General features: G+C 40.1%; 1 protein-coding gene across 1 annotated transcript in view; it reads left to right on the forward strand.

Moving 5' to 3' along the window:
• The window catches only part of LOC120543329 (excitatory amino acid transporter 2-like), a gene marked incomplete at its 3' end in the record, with an annotated part of 393535 nt that overhangs the window by 14355 nt on the left and 363965 nt on the right, over positions 1–15215 (forward strand). The window lies entirely within an intron of this gene.

Here is a 15215-nt window from a genome sequence, read left to right on the forward strand (position 1 = left end):
TGTTGATTATACCACTGTTTAAATCAACAAATAGTATGTTTTTCCTTTGCCTCCACTTGGTATTCACTGAAATTCTTATATTTTCCCCCATGCTTTTGCCATTGTCTTTTCACAGAAAGCTGAGCTTAAGGGCTATTTGTATTGATTTGCATATTCAAAGAGGCATAATTCTGGGAGGAATTGGGGCGGGACAGCAGGCGCATGTGTGGCACACTCAGGAAAAAAAAAAAAAGGGTGGCCACAATAGTTTATCTTATTAATGTAATCACAAAAAGTGAATACTATTTGGTAAACAAAGGGTCCCTGTTGTCGAATGGACCATGAAAACGGACTGTGGCATGAGCAGTAATTGGTAGGAACGTGTTTCACACTGAAGTGGTTCCGTCAGGGTTGCAGTAAAGGGACGAACTTTGGCCCGCCCCTCAGATTCAACTTGGACAACAAACTGAAAGCGGTGTGCTCTCATTGCTGCTCCACTTTACCTATTTCACAGGTTTAGTGTACAATAAATTGGAGTATTTTACCTTTTAACTGAGAGTCAAGAATACTCAGAACATGACGGTAGTATGCTGATATGTATTGCTACAGAGGCGCGAAGTCAAAACTCGCTAAATGCAGGTGGCAAGCTGCTGCGCTGTAGATAGACGGCGGTGCTGTAAATCATTAACCAGACAAGAGTGTCGCTTTTTAAATAGTTGCTCGGCTCCTAAACACTTGGTACTCTTGTTAAATGTATATTTTGTAAATTGTATTAGATGTAAAAAAGTTATAGAATGGTTGAAATGTTGTGATGAATGGTTATTATGTTGTTATCTATACTAATAAAAGGCAAAGCCCTCACTCACTCACTCACTCACTCACTCACTCACTCACTCACTGACTCATCACTAATTCTCCAACTTCCCGTGTGGGTGGAAGGCTGAAATTTGGCAGGTTCATTCCTTACAGCTTCCTTACAAAAGTTGGACAGGTTTCATTTCGAAATTCTACGCGTAATGGTCATAACTGGAAGCTGTTTTTCTCCATTTACTGTAATGGAGATGAGCTTGAACGCCGTGGGGCGGAGTTTCGTGTGACATCATCACGCCTCCCACGTAATCACGCAGTACATAGAAAATCAGGAAGACCTCCAAAAAGCGCTGAAGAAAACATGCATTATATAATTGAGAAGGCAGCGAAACAATAAGAAGCGAGCGAGTGACATATACAACCATATTGATGAGTTCTGCTACTTCGGAAACAAAGCACGATGTAAACCTACACTTTAAATTAAGTTCATAGACAGGCTGCCGCTGGCGTTTGTAATTTAGTGCCTGCCCATATAAGGCCGTCCGTCAGCGGCAATCCAATAGCAAACTCCACTAAATATTCACGGGTTAAGGACTGTGCTTATGCAGAGGAAGATGAGATGGTCAGCGTGGTGTTTGGCACAAACTCAGCGAAACTGCGAGAGAAAGTTTTAAGTGCCAGGACTAAGGTAACATTAAATACAGCCATGGACATAGCACGAGATGGCACCAGCACAGCTGGGAACCCGATGCATGTACACGGCGGCTCACATGAACTGGCGCAGTGCACAGATAAAAGCAACAGTTCCAAAGAGCTGAACAAAACCGAATTACACAATTGAAAAGGCAGCAAAAAATATGAAGCGTCTGATACATACAAGCATATTCATAAATGCTGCTACTGTGGAAACAAAGCACACGGTGGAAAAAGTAAATGTCCCGCTAAAGGAAGACAGTGTAAAAAACCCATGCATGCAGTGTGTCAGGTCTCGGATAAAGAAGAAGACGAACTGTTTATTGATGCAGTAAGAAACGAATCGATGAATGAAACCTGTCATCTTTACAACGATTGACAAACACGGAATGTAACTTGAACACAACACATCCTACAAATACAAACCTGATTGAAAGAAATAATGATAATCAAATCATTGATGACAGCAACAAATACTGTATATTGACAGTCATGTTACGTTATTTTTAAAATGTTCCCTTTTCTTTTTCTAGCTTTTTTAACACACTACTTCTCGCTGCGATACGCGGGTATATATATATGTATATATATATCCCGATCTACATACTCGAATAATGGATACTTTATTCGCCATCAATGATTGTTTTGGTAAAGCCATACTCAGTGTATTCATTAGATGAACGGTAAAAAAGTAAGAGCGAGGGGAGGATGACTTATTGAGGCATGCAGGCTGTAGTGCGCGTCAACTCTATCTGAATTGCGCGATCACATTTGAAAAAATATATCTTTTCAAGTTCTATTAGTCCATATGTGTTAAACTCAAGGGCCGCGGGCCACATCCGGCCCGGCGTGTAATTATATCCAGCCCGCGAGATCATTTTATATACTGTATTATTGTTATTAATGGCCCAGGTATATGAAGCACTGGTAACACAATAAACTACAGATCCCATAATGCAGCGCTTCAGCTGCCTTGCCGAACACTTACCGCGTTAATCAAGTCTAGCTTATGATGCTGCAAGTTATTGCGAAGCTAGCTCACACGATGCTGAAGAGAAAAGTTGATTCTGAAAATAGAGCCTTTAAAAACCGATGGGAGGCTGAGTATATGTTTACTGAACCCGTGTGTCTCATTTGTGGAGCTAATGTGGCTGTAATTACAGAATTTAATCTAAGACGGCACTATGAGACAAAACATCAGGGAGTTCTGTGTTGTGGAGATTCTCAGGATGGATTGCAGGTGCTCATCAGTGAGGCTGAAAGACCTGAATGCAATGCAGAAGATACAGAAAGCAGAAGAATTAAACAAGAATCTGACACCAGCGGACGTTTTTACCCGTGCACAATCACAAAGTGATTTCAAGTGAAGTTGCTTTTATGGGAGACACAAATGCACCAGTGCAACTTTCCCTGTTGCCAAGTAATGTTAAACCAAGTCCTCACTACGGTGTTCCCAAATATGCACTTTGCTGATAAACCAAGCGCACTGAGTTTGCACGGCGCTTTGGTGACTTTGAAGAACAAAAAAAGTCCGTCTACATGCGGCTCGAACCTTGTGCATGTTTGGTAGCACATATCTGTGTGAGAAGCTCTTCTCAGTGATAAAGACTAACAAAACAGCACACAGGAGTCGCCTCACTGATGAGCACCTGCAATCCATCCTGAGAATCTCCACAACACAGAACCTCACACCAAACATAAACGAACCTGTTGCCAAAAATAGATGCCAGGCGTCCAGCTCTAAAATGACATATGAGCAAAGACAACTGAATGATTTGATTTGTTATTGCTGAAAGGAACACATTTTATTTATATTTCCAGGTTTTGTTATGCAGCATGTTCATATTTGAATTTGTATAATTTTGAAAGGATATATTTTTATGGAGAGCAAAATCTTTTGGGATATTTAAAATCTAAGTTTATTTTTTATATAAATTTACATAAGAGTAAAGAAATTTGAATGTTTGTTCTTTTAAGTTATTTAAGGTTTGAGCTGATTTATTCACGAATAATATTCCTGTCTGTTTTTACCATTCCTACCAAAGATTTTTCTGTCGACTAAATAAAAATTCCTTCTATTTAAAATTTAAATAGAACTTGAACAAATACGATAGTTCATAATATCCACGCAGACTTGCACGTTAGAGCGGAGTTATCCGTTTTAACAAGCAGCGTATTGCACTGATACTGAAATAGCTGTGTGTGTATATATGTAGATATGTATGTATATGTATATATACGTTTATATATGTGTGTGTGTATGTATATATATATATATGTGTGTGTATGTATGTATGTGTGTATGTATATGTATGTGTATATATGTAGATATATATATGTATGTATATATGTGTATGTGTATATGTATAGATATGTATATATATATATGTTTATGTGTGTGTGTGTGTAAATATATATATATATATATATATATATATATATATTTATATATATATATATATATATATATGACAGCAACACTCATCACTCACAACAGTGACAAAACAATTACATTGACAATCATGTTACGTTATTTTCAAAATGTTTCCTTTTCTTTTTCATTGCTTCTTTAACACACTACTTCTCCGCTGCGAAGCGCGGGTATTTTGCTAGTACATGTATAAATATGAAACGGGTAGTTATGAAAGTGTTTGAAATATGATAATAGTAGCATTGAAGATTTTTGATTAATAATTAATGGTGATGTTTCATACCTTTAGAAATGTTATTTAAAAAAAAAGGGTTATATAATGAAGAGTTTAGTTGTGCCTCTGCATATAATTTAAGACAGCAAATAGCTTGATTTGAATACAGTGTTTCTGTAATCTTTTTCTCTATTACCCTAGTGGCTAGGGATTGCTTACTGTATATACATGTGTATGTGATCTTGTTTATTGAGACTCTTGGTGGAATGAAGAAGTACTTTATTAGGAACACACCTGAGAATGTGAATGTCAAATAGTCAAATATATATACAGGGTTATAATGACTTTATTGAATGTGAATAAAGAGACTCAACTTGGACAACAAACTGAAAGCGGTGTGCTCTCATTGCTGCTCCACTTTACCTATTTTACAGGGCCAAAGACCTGGATTACGTCATCATTGGGGGCCAGTGGAGTTCAGTTCCAGACCTGGTTGACGTAGCTCATCCTCTGGTGGAGGCGAAGTTCGCATACACTTCGGGATTTTCTACTTTCGTCATTTCTGTTGCTGTGGCCCACTAGTGGGGCCCGTAATACATGCACGTGCGTTACTTTTCACGCTGACCAGGATTTATTTAGTGGAAGAACGTGGAAGTTGGAGTATGCACAGATTCCTGCATCTGGATTTTTCTGTGCGTAAGCACATTTCGGCTTTTGTGCTTACGTCATGTTATATTGCGAATTCTACGCACGGCGTTATGCATGAGGCCCCTGGTGTGCCTGAACAGGTTTCTGACATTTATTAAGCCTTTATGCTATTTCTTTAAGATGAATGCTATGTTACCCAAAAATTATTCTTCCACAACGACAATTGCAGAACATAAGATTGTCACTTGTCCCCATATTGCCTACCAGAGGCTCCCTTTTGGTCTCCATGGTGCACCGTTGACCTTTCAGCGGATGATGGACCAGGTCCTGCGTCCCCATTCCATGTTTGTGGGTGCCTATTTTGACGATGTGGTCATTTTCAGTGATGACCTGTAATCTCATCTCATCCACCTTTGGGTGTTGCTTGACAGATTGTGGCTGGAAGGGTTGACGGCCAACCCTAAGAAATGCGAGCTGGGTATATCAGAAACCCACTATCTGGGATATTCCACGGGAAAAGGTTTGCTCAAGAATCAAATGGACAAGGTGGGGGAGGTGCTTGCATATCCCCATACCAAAACACACAGGCAGATTTGTGCCCTCCTTGGGCTTCTGAGGTACTACAGGCGATTCATTCCCTATTTTGCACATCAGGCCACCTCCATCACTGACTTGACAAAGGGCAGAAAGAATCATAGTATTGTCTGGACCAACACCTCAGACAGCAGCCTTTTTGAACCTAAAAGCCGCTTTATCCTCATTCCTGGTTATGCCCAATCCAGACTTTTCTGGATTTATTCTGCAAATGGATACAAGCGCTTTCGGTTTAGGAGCGGTGCTCTCACAATGCTTTGAGAGAGAAGAACACCCCATCATGTTTCTCAGCAGGAAACTGCTGCTCAGTGAGTGTAATTATTCAACCATTGAAACGGAGTGTTTAGCCACTAAGTGGGTTGTGGAAACCCTCTGTTACTACCTCTGGGTACAATGGTTTACCCTAGTAAATGACCTCTCCCCACTGCAATGACTGTACAAACAGAAGGATATGAACAGTTGTCTATTAGTTTGCAGGCTTTTGCTTTTGATGTTCGCTACTGCCCCGGGGATGGACACACAAATGTCCAACTCTCCCACCTGGCCGAGCCCAGCTTTGACAATCACTTTGCTCACACCAATGAAATTAACCACATATTGTTTATTAGTTTAAGGCATCTGATTGTAATTAACCCGTAACTATTCCAAATACCATAGCTGCTTTAGCGTTGTTTGTCTTAATGCACCAATCAGAGTATTTATCCCACTGTATCTGAGTGTGGAATCACAGCTCTCCAGCAGCTGATCAGAAAGAGAATTATTGGTATACAGCATCTAGCACAAGCTGCCTCAGCCATGCGCTATTTGAACTGCTCCCATACGGTAAACACTTCAAAACCTTTCCTGTAGGGACCTCGCGGATTAGAAACAGTTTCATCCCAAGAGCTCTAAATGCACTCAATCAGTACATCAAGTGCTCCTTATAGAAGTGTTTGTACATATAAGTACAATTACCTCACTGTAAACTTGCACTACAGTTGTAATATTACATACCTGAGCCACTTTATAAAGCGCATATTTACATACAATGATATAATTTTTAAAATTAAATGTAGCAAAATGATTTTTACATTAGATAGATAGATAGATAGATAGATAGATAGATAGATAGATAGATAGATAGATAGATAGATACTTTATTAATCCCAAGAGGAAATTCACAATAGCAGTAAAAGTAGTAAAAAGTGTCCAGGGAACGAGTGCACATACTGTAAAAGAAAGTTGTAGGAGTGTTCAGTGAAATAGAGAAAAATAGAGAAAAAAGGTAGAAAGATAAAGTCATACACGGAGCTGCTGGATTATACAGATTATTATTATTATTATACAGATAAAATTTTAACATCATTTAAATAATCTATATTGTTAATTATTAAACACGGTGGAAAGCGGTATTGACGAGCTGGCGCTCCTTTCAGGGATTGTTCCTGCCTTGCGCTGTATGCTTGCTGGGGCTGGTGCGTCACTGGATAAATGGCTGGAATAATTAAACACATACTATGAAGATATTTCAATGTTCCTTACAAGTTTTGAAGGATCAGCATTCTAAGCTTACAGATGGCTTGACATCTATTTCTGAGCTGATTGTGAGGCGATTGGGTACTTGAAGAAAGAAAAGGAAGGACAGAAATTGGGGTTTAGTACATTTGAAAGAGACAGTACTGCTGCAATAAATAATTTCATCGAAGGTAGGGCACGGCACAGCAAGCATCTTGCGTGAGGCAGGAACAATCTCTGGACAGGGTACCGGCTCGTCACTATCACTGCGCCACCATGTTCCCATGTTTAATAACATGCTTTAATTCTTATCATCATGAAAATAATATCAAGATACATCTCAATATTTAATTTATTCAAAGAGCTGTAATATCATGAATGTAATGGATTCTGTGTCTTGTCGGAGGAAGAGAAAGCCTGTTTAAGAAGCACGTAGTGATTCACACACAGAGATAGATAGATAGATACTTTATTAATCCGTAGATAGATAAATAGATAGAAAGAATCTGCGTTGAAGCTGCTCCTCTACCTGGAGATGACACTGTTCAGTGGATTCAGTGGATTCTCCATGATTGACAGGAGCCTGCTCAGACCTGGTGCTCTGCCACAGATGTTAAACTGTCCAGCATCATTCCTACAATAGAGCCTGCCTTCCTCACAAGTTTGTCCAGGTGTTAGGCGTCCTTCTTCTTTATGCTGCCACCCCAGCACACCACCGTGTACAAGAGGGCACTCGCCACAACCGTCTGGTAGAACATCTGCAGCATCTTATTGCAGATGTTGAAGGACGCCAACCTTCTAAGGAAGTATAGTCAGCTCTGGACCTAAGTCCAGTCCAATTTATCATCCAGCTGCACTCCCAGTATTTATAGGTCTGTACCCTCTGCACACAGTCTCCTCTGATGATCACGTGGTCCATGAGGGGCCTGGGCCTCCTAAAATCCACCACCAGTTCCTTGGTCTTGCTGGTGTTCAGGTGTAAGTGGTTTGAGTCACACCATTTAACAAAGTCCTTGATTAGCTTCCTATACTCCTCCTCCTGCCCACTCCTGATGCAGCCTACAATAGCAGTGTCATCAGCAAACTTTTGCATGTGGCAGGACTCCGAGTTGTATTGGAAGTCTGATGTATATAGGCTGAACAGGACCGGAGAAAGTACAGTCCCATGCGGCGCTCCTGTGTTGCTGACCACAATGTCAGACCTGCAGTTCCCGAGATGCACACACTGAGGTTTGTCTCTAAGATATTCCACAATCCATGCCACCAGGTATGAATCTACTCCCATCTCTGTCAGCTTGTACCTAAGGAGTAGAGGTTGGATGGTGTTGAAGGTGCTAGAGAAGTCCAAAAACATAATTCTTACAGCACCACTGCCTCTGTCCAAGTGGGAGAGGGATCGGTGTTGCGTATAGATGATGGCATCCTCCGCTCCCACCTTCTCCTGGTATGCGAACTGCAGAGGGTTGAGGGCGTGGCGGACCTGTTGCCTCAGGTGGTGAATCAGCAGCCTCTCCATGGTCTTCATCACATGTGATGTTAGAGCGACAGGGCGGAAGTCATTCAGCTCACTAGGACATGATACCTTTGGGACTGGGGTGACAGAGCACATAGAATAACACATACAAAATAAAGCGTTTAACGTGCTACTTTAGTTACGATTGGATTTGAGAAACTAGTAAATTAAATGATTTTAAGATGAAGTTTATTATGTTCTACTTTAATGACAAAATAAACTATTTGATTAAAGTGGAAATTTTGAGATTAAAGTTGACATTTCAAGCTTTTTTTGCCACTGTGTGCCTATTTTTTGTCATTTCTCTGTACCCTAATAAGCTTCCATATGACTCTCAGATGGTGGGCTACGACTCATCTTTTCACGGTGACTATGATATCTCACAACTTCTTTTTTATTTTGGGCACTGTGCAAGTTTCTTGAACACTCTATGTCACTCAATCAACTTCCCAACCCTACCTGTTTGCTGTGTCTGTGGGCAGGAGAGTGGCAGATCATTATCAAAGATAACCGTGCTGTTCCTGTTTCATCAAGATTACCTGGAATCACTCCCAGGTGTAGTAGAAGTTCATTATAGGGCTATGCAGCTACCCGTGGTCGCCCCCTTGGAACCCAGCAATCCTGTACCAAACTCCAACTCCTAGCATCCCCTATGGGAATCTGTGGTGCCACAGCCTCACAGGAGGGCTGTCTTCTAATGTTTCAGGGGAGGTATTATCTTTTCAATGTTCTTTGCCCCAGTCCTTCCATTCTGTTGGCGTCTCGGCCAGGTAATGGTTGTGGCCACCCCTCACAACATATATACAGTGATCCCTCGCTATATCGTGCTTCGACTTTCGCGGCTTCACTCCATTGCTGATTTTAAATGTAAGCATATCTAAATATATATCATGGATTTTTCAGTGGTTCGCGGATTTCTGCGGACAATGTGTCTTTTAATTACATGCTTCCTCAGTTTGTTTGCCCAGTTGATTTCATACAAGGGACGCTATTGGCAGATGGCTTAGAAGCTACCCAATCAGAGCATGTATTACATATTAAATAAAACTCCTCAATGATATACGATATGCTTTCCGCTCTGTGCTTGATTGTTTGCTTTTCTCTGTCTCACTCACTCTCTCTGACATTCTCTGTGCCTGACAGAGGGGGTGTGAGCAGAGGGGCTGTTTGCACAGAGGCTGTTTGCCTAGAGGATACGGACGCTCCTCTAAAAAATGCTGCTCTTTCACGGGTGCCGGCATACTTAAAAGCCCAAAAGCACGTATTGATTTTTTGATTGTTTGCTTTTCTTTGCTCTCTCTCTGACATTCTCTGCTCCTGGCACACATTCTTTGAAGAGGAAGATATGTTTGCATTCTTTTAATTGTGAGAAAGAACTGTCATCTCTGTCTTGTCATGGAGCACAGTTTAAACTTTTGACTAAAGGGTGTTATTTCATGTCTAGAGGGCTCTAATAATGCTAACACTGTGGGAGAGTTTATAAGGGCTTAAAATATATAAAAATAACCATACAAACATATGGTTTCTACTTCGCGGATTTTCATAAATCGCGGTGGGTTCTGGAACGCAACCCCCGCGATTGAGGAGGGATTACTGTAATAGTAATATAAAATAAAGTCACTTTGAAGAAATACTGAAATATTCAAACACATTTGCTGTTCTTAAAATAATCTAAAATACATTTACTATAGCACAATGCCAACTATTCCTCCCTTTTTGTTTACCTGTGTCAAACTTCCATCCATCCATCCATTTTCCAACCCGCTGAATGCATCACAGGGTCACGGGGGTCTGCTGGAGCCAATCCCAGCCAGTACAGGGCACAACAAGGCAGTAACCAATCCCAGGCAGGGCACCAACCCACTACAGGACACACACACACTAAGGACAATTTAGAATCACCAATCCACCTAACCTGCATGTCTTTGGACTGTGGGAAGAAATCAGAACATACCCACGCAGACATGGGGAGAACATGCAAACTCCAGACAAGGAGGCCCCGGGAAGCGAACCTGGGTCTCCTTACTGCGAGGCAGCATCGCTACCACTGCGCCACCATGTCACTATGTCACTCTGCCACTGTAACATAACAAACTGATAACAGGCAAATGTTATAATTAACAATAATTATCCAAACATTTTCACTCCCGTAAGTGACTTATCAACACGGTTTGTGCAGCCTGGGCATGTCCAGGCATGGAATCAGGCCAGGTTGGAAGCTGTTCTGTGGAAGTTGACATCCTGGGCATGCCTGAGCAGGTCTGAACAAGCTTGACGCTGCCTCAGCATGCTATAAAGGTGGCTTGCATACACCGATCCTGCTCATTTGGTTAATATAGATAGTCACTGTGTATATGTATAGTCAGTATAGTAAAGTATAGTATCTGTAGCAATATAACAGGAAGTAAGCTTGATGCTATAGACGTTTTGGTATCGGACGATATGTCTCGTCAATGTTGTAACAGCCGCGATAGATTCTGCTATATCTGTGGCGAATATACACTTGCGCCACAGAGATGTTGGATGACTGCTCTTATGAAGAAAGCTTATCATCTGTATTTCGGCTTCAAAATTGGTGATCAAGACAAGGAATGGGCGTCTAACATTTGCTGTGCAACATGTGCTGTCAGTCTGAGAGCCTGACTCAAAGGCACTCGAAAGACGATGCTGTTTGCTGTTCTGATAATATGGCGAGAACAGAAAGACCATGTGATGGACTGTTACTTCTGTTTGACTAATGTGTCTGGTTTCTCTGCCAAAAACAAGAAGTCAATTGAATATCTTAATCTGCCTTCAGCAATGAGACCCGTGCCACTTGACGACAGTCTTCCAATTCCAAAACCACCAGAGGATTTGACCTTAGACAAACCAGATGAAGAAACTGCAATGCAGGGTACTGATAGTGACATTGACCCGGATTTTGAACCGTGCTAATCAGGCAATCCACATCTGATAACACAGTCCAAGTTGAACAATTTGGTCAGAGATTTGGGTCTGTCAAAAACAAAAGCTGAGAGCTGCTGGGTTTGAGATTGCAGGAATGGTGTTTGCTGTCACCAGGGGCCTCATGTATAACGCCGTGCGTAGAACTCGCACTATAACATGGCGTAAGCACAAAAGCCGAAATGTGCTTACGCACAGAAAAATCCAGATGCAGGAATCTGTGCGTACTCCAACTTCCACGTTCTTCCGCTACATAAATCCCGATCAGCGTGAAAACTAACGCTCGTGCACGCGCATTTTGTAACGCCCAAAATCCTCCCAGAATTACGCCTATTTGAATATGCAAATCAATATAAATCGCCCTTAAGCGCAGCCTTCTGTGAAAAGACAATGGGAAAAGCACAGGGAAAATATAAGAATTTCAGCGAATACCAAGTGGAGGCAAAGGAAAAACATACTATTTGTTCAAATAAACCGTGGTATAATCAACAAAATGAAGTTGATCGAGTGACATAGCGTGTTGGAGAAACTTGAAAGCTCACATTCACAAAATCGCACAGTGCCGGAAATAAAAAGAAGTCACATATCAAAGTTGCCGTGAAAAGAAGAGTTGTAAGCCCACTGTCTGAGTGTCATATGAAAGCTTATTAGGGTACAGAGAAAAAGGCACACGGTGGGGAAAAAGCACGAAATGTCAACTTTAATCTCGAATTTTCCACTTTAATCACGTAGTTTATTTTGTCATTTAGTAGAACATTATAAACTTCATCTTAAAATCGTTTAATTAACCAGTTTCTCAAAATTACATCGTAATTAAAGTAGCATGTTAAATGCTTTGTTTTGTATTTGATCTTCTACTCGTATGTGATCTATGTGTGTGAATCACTACTTGCTTCTTAAACTGGCTCTCTTCCTCCAACTGGACACAGAGTCCATTACATTTGTGATATTACAGCTCTCTGAATAACTAAAATACTGAGATGTATACGTGATGTCATTTTCATGATGATAGGAGCTAAAGCACATTATTAAACATGTGTTTCATGAGCCTCGTGCTCATGACAAGCATTTATCTTTTGTCGAAATTTGTCGCTGCGTTTTTAGCTGTGTTGTTATTTTCTCTTTCTGTTTTATATTCAATATATATTGACGTAGCCGCCCAAGAGTCCTTGCTTTTCTTTCCCCAAATACTCAATTACCACACAATCAGCTCTGTAATAGAAGTTAAGCCATCTGTAAGCTTAGCGCCGATTCTTCAAAACGCGTTTAAAGAACATTGAAATATCTTCGTAGTACATGTTTAATTATTCTATCCTTCACGACACTCCCAGTGAAGAATATAGATTATTTAAATGAAGTTAAAGTTTTATGTGTATAATTTAACAAACATATTTTGCTGCATTTCACCTTAAAAATGATATCATCATCATATGTAAATACGCGCTTTATAAAGTGGCCCAGGTTGTGAGATATTATAACTGTAGTGCAAGTTTACAGTGGGGGTGATTGTACTTATAAGTACAAACCATTCTACAAGGAGCAATTGATTGAGTGCATTTAAAGTTCTTGGGATTAAACTGTTTCTGAACCGCGAGGTCTGTACAGGAAAGGCTTTAAAACATTTTGCAGTGGCTGAGACAGCGTGTCCTTAAAGCTGTAGCTGCTGTGATTCACACTCAGATACAGTGATATAAATACTCCGAGTCGTGCAGTGAGAGCAGTATGGAAAAAGATGATCCGCTGTGGCAACTCCTAACGGGAGGAGCTTAAAGAAGAAGAAGAAGAAGAAGAAGTGAGAGTAACAACGCTAAAGCAGTTATGGTATTTGGAATACTATGGCTGTTCCCTGGACCATTATATTGTTACGAGTTAATTACAATCAAATGCATTACACTAATAAACAATATGTGGTTAGTTTCTGTGTATTTATAAAGCTGCGTCATGAAAATAATGAGTAACCACACAGGAACAGTACCATTGCTTTGACGCTGGGTGCCGCCAGTTTGCAAAACCGAGCGGAGAACTTGCGTACAACAAGGCATGAGGTACCGTGGAAAAGTGCGTGGCTTTACGCCAAGTGTAGGTTTTATACATCGCGATTTGAACGTGGAAAAGTTTTTACGCAACATTTCTGTGCGTATGCACCGTTTATACATGAGGCCCCAGGTACGAAAATTTCTGTGTTTTGATGCCGACATCATGATATAACAAAAATATTTTGCACAGGTCGACAGTCTCTGTTTCTGTTGTGACATTGAAGGATTGTTCTCGGCCTTGGGTTGTGATCATAACCCGAAAGAATGGCATCTCTTCATTGATTCATCAATGTTAAGCCTGAAAGCTGTTCTGCTACACAATGGCAAAGTTTATCCTTCATTCCTTCAGTACCTGTTGGCTATGCAGCACACATGAAAGAAACATATGAGAATATGGAACTGTTGCTGAAGCATGTTAATGATGAACACAGTTAAAGGTTTCACCAGGTCATTGCTACAGTGTAGAAACGATACCAGGGCAACTGTAATCCGTCAATGCTTGCTGACTACTGTTGGACACTGCAACGTGATGCACCAGACATTGAATACAAAAGAAAATCAGGAGCAAAACACTTTTAATTCTGTTGAATTTAATAGCTTATGCGAAACATAAACATGACTAAATGTGTTATTGTCAGTAAACATATAAATGTCTATTTCTCAGATTTCCTATGTGATGCAGTAAAACCAAAACTATATTAGTGGATACACAGTAGGTACCTGTCACAAACTTTTCAGGAAGCAAGACTTTACAAAAAAATTGTTGTGCAGTGTTATTAACAATATACAGTAGATTATTTAAATGATGTTAACATTTTATCTGTATAATGTAATAAACATATTTTGCTACATTTCATCTTAAAAATTATATCATCATATGTAAATACACACTTTATAAAGTGGCTCAGGTTGTGCATTATAACTGTATCGCAAGTTTACAGTGAGGTAATTGTACTAATAAGTACAAACAGTCCTACAAAGACTGATTGATGGAGTGATTGAGTTTGTTTATAGGTCTTGGGATGAAACTGTTTCTGAATGGCGAGATCCGTACTGGAAAGGCTCTGAAGCGTTTGACATTTTCAATAGACTGTGCACATGGCTGAGGCAGTGAGTGCTTGATGCTGTATACTGATAATTCTCTTTCCGATCAGCTGCTGTAAAACTGTGATTCCACACTCAGATACAGTGGGATAAATACTCTGATTGGAAACAATGCTAAAGCAGCTATGGTATTTGGAATAGTTTGGCCATTCCGTGGACCATTATATTGTTACAAGTTAATTACAATCAGAGGCCTTAAACTAATAAACAATATGTGGTTAATTTTTGTGTATTTGATAGAGTCACATAAGGGTTTGTGGATCTAAAAAATAAAGGGAAACCACAATGGAACAAAAGCACTGCTTTGACACTGGGTGCTGCCAGTTTGCAAAACCAAGTGGAGAACTTGTGTCCACCAAGCATTTAACTGGCATTAAATTTGCGTAGCTTACGCCAAGTGTAAGTTCTATACATTGCGATGTGAGCATGGAAACACAGTTTATACATGAGGCCCCATGTGACTGGACCCCTAAACATCTGGACTCCTATTTAAATTATTGTTTGCATAGGAAGCAGCATTATTACTCTGGTAAACAATATTAAATCTTTACGTCTTCATGGGTTCTAAACCGTAGAAAACATTATCCAAGTGCTTGGGTTATTTATCACCTATTAACTCAGAAATAAAACACATTCTAACCACTGTGTCTTACTCAGTTTCAGATTTTATAAAAGAATGCACCTCACTACATTATTCTTTAAAATGAAGCACTGTATAACAACAAATATTTTATGTACACTTTCGTTTAAGGCATT

This window comes from Polypterus senegalus, chromosome 13 (genome assembly GCF_016835505.1).
Source record: "Polypterus senegalus isolate Bchr_013 chromosome 13, ASM1683550v1, whole genome shotgun sequence".
In the NCBI taxonomy this organism is placed as follows: domain Eukaryota; kingdom Metazoa; phylum Chordata; class Cladistia; order Polypteriformes; family Polypteridae; genus Polypterus; species Polypterus senegalus.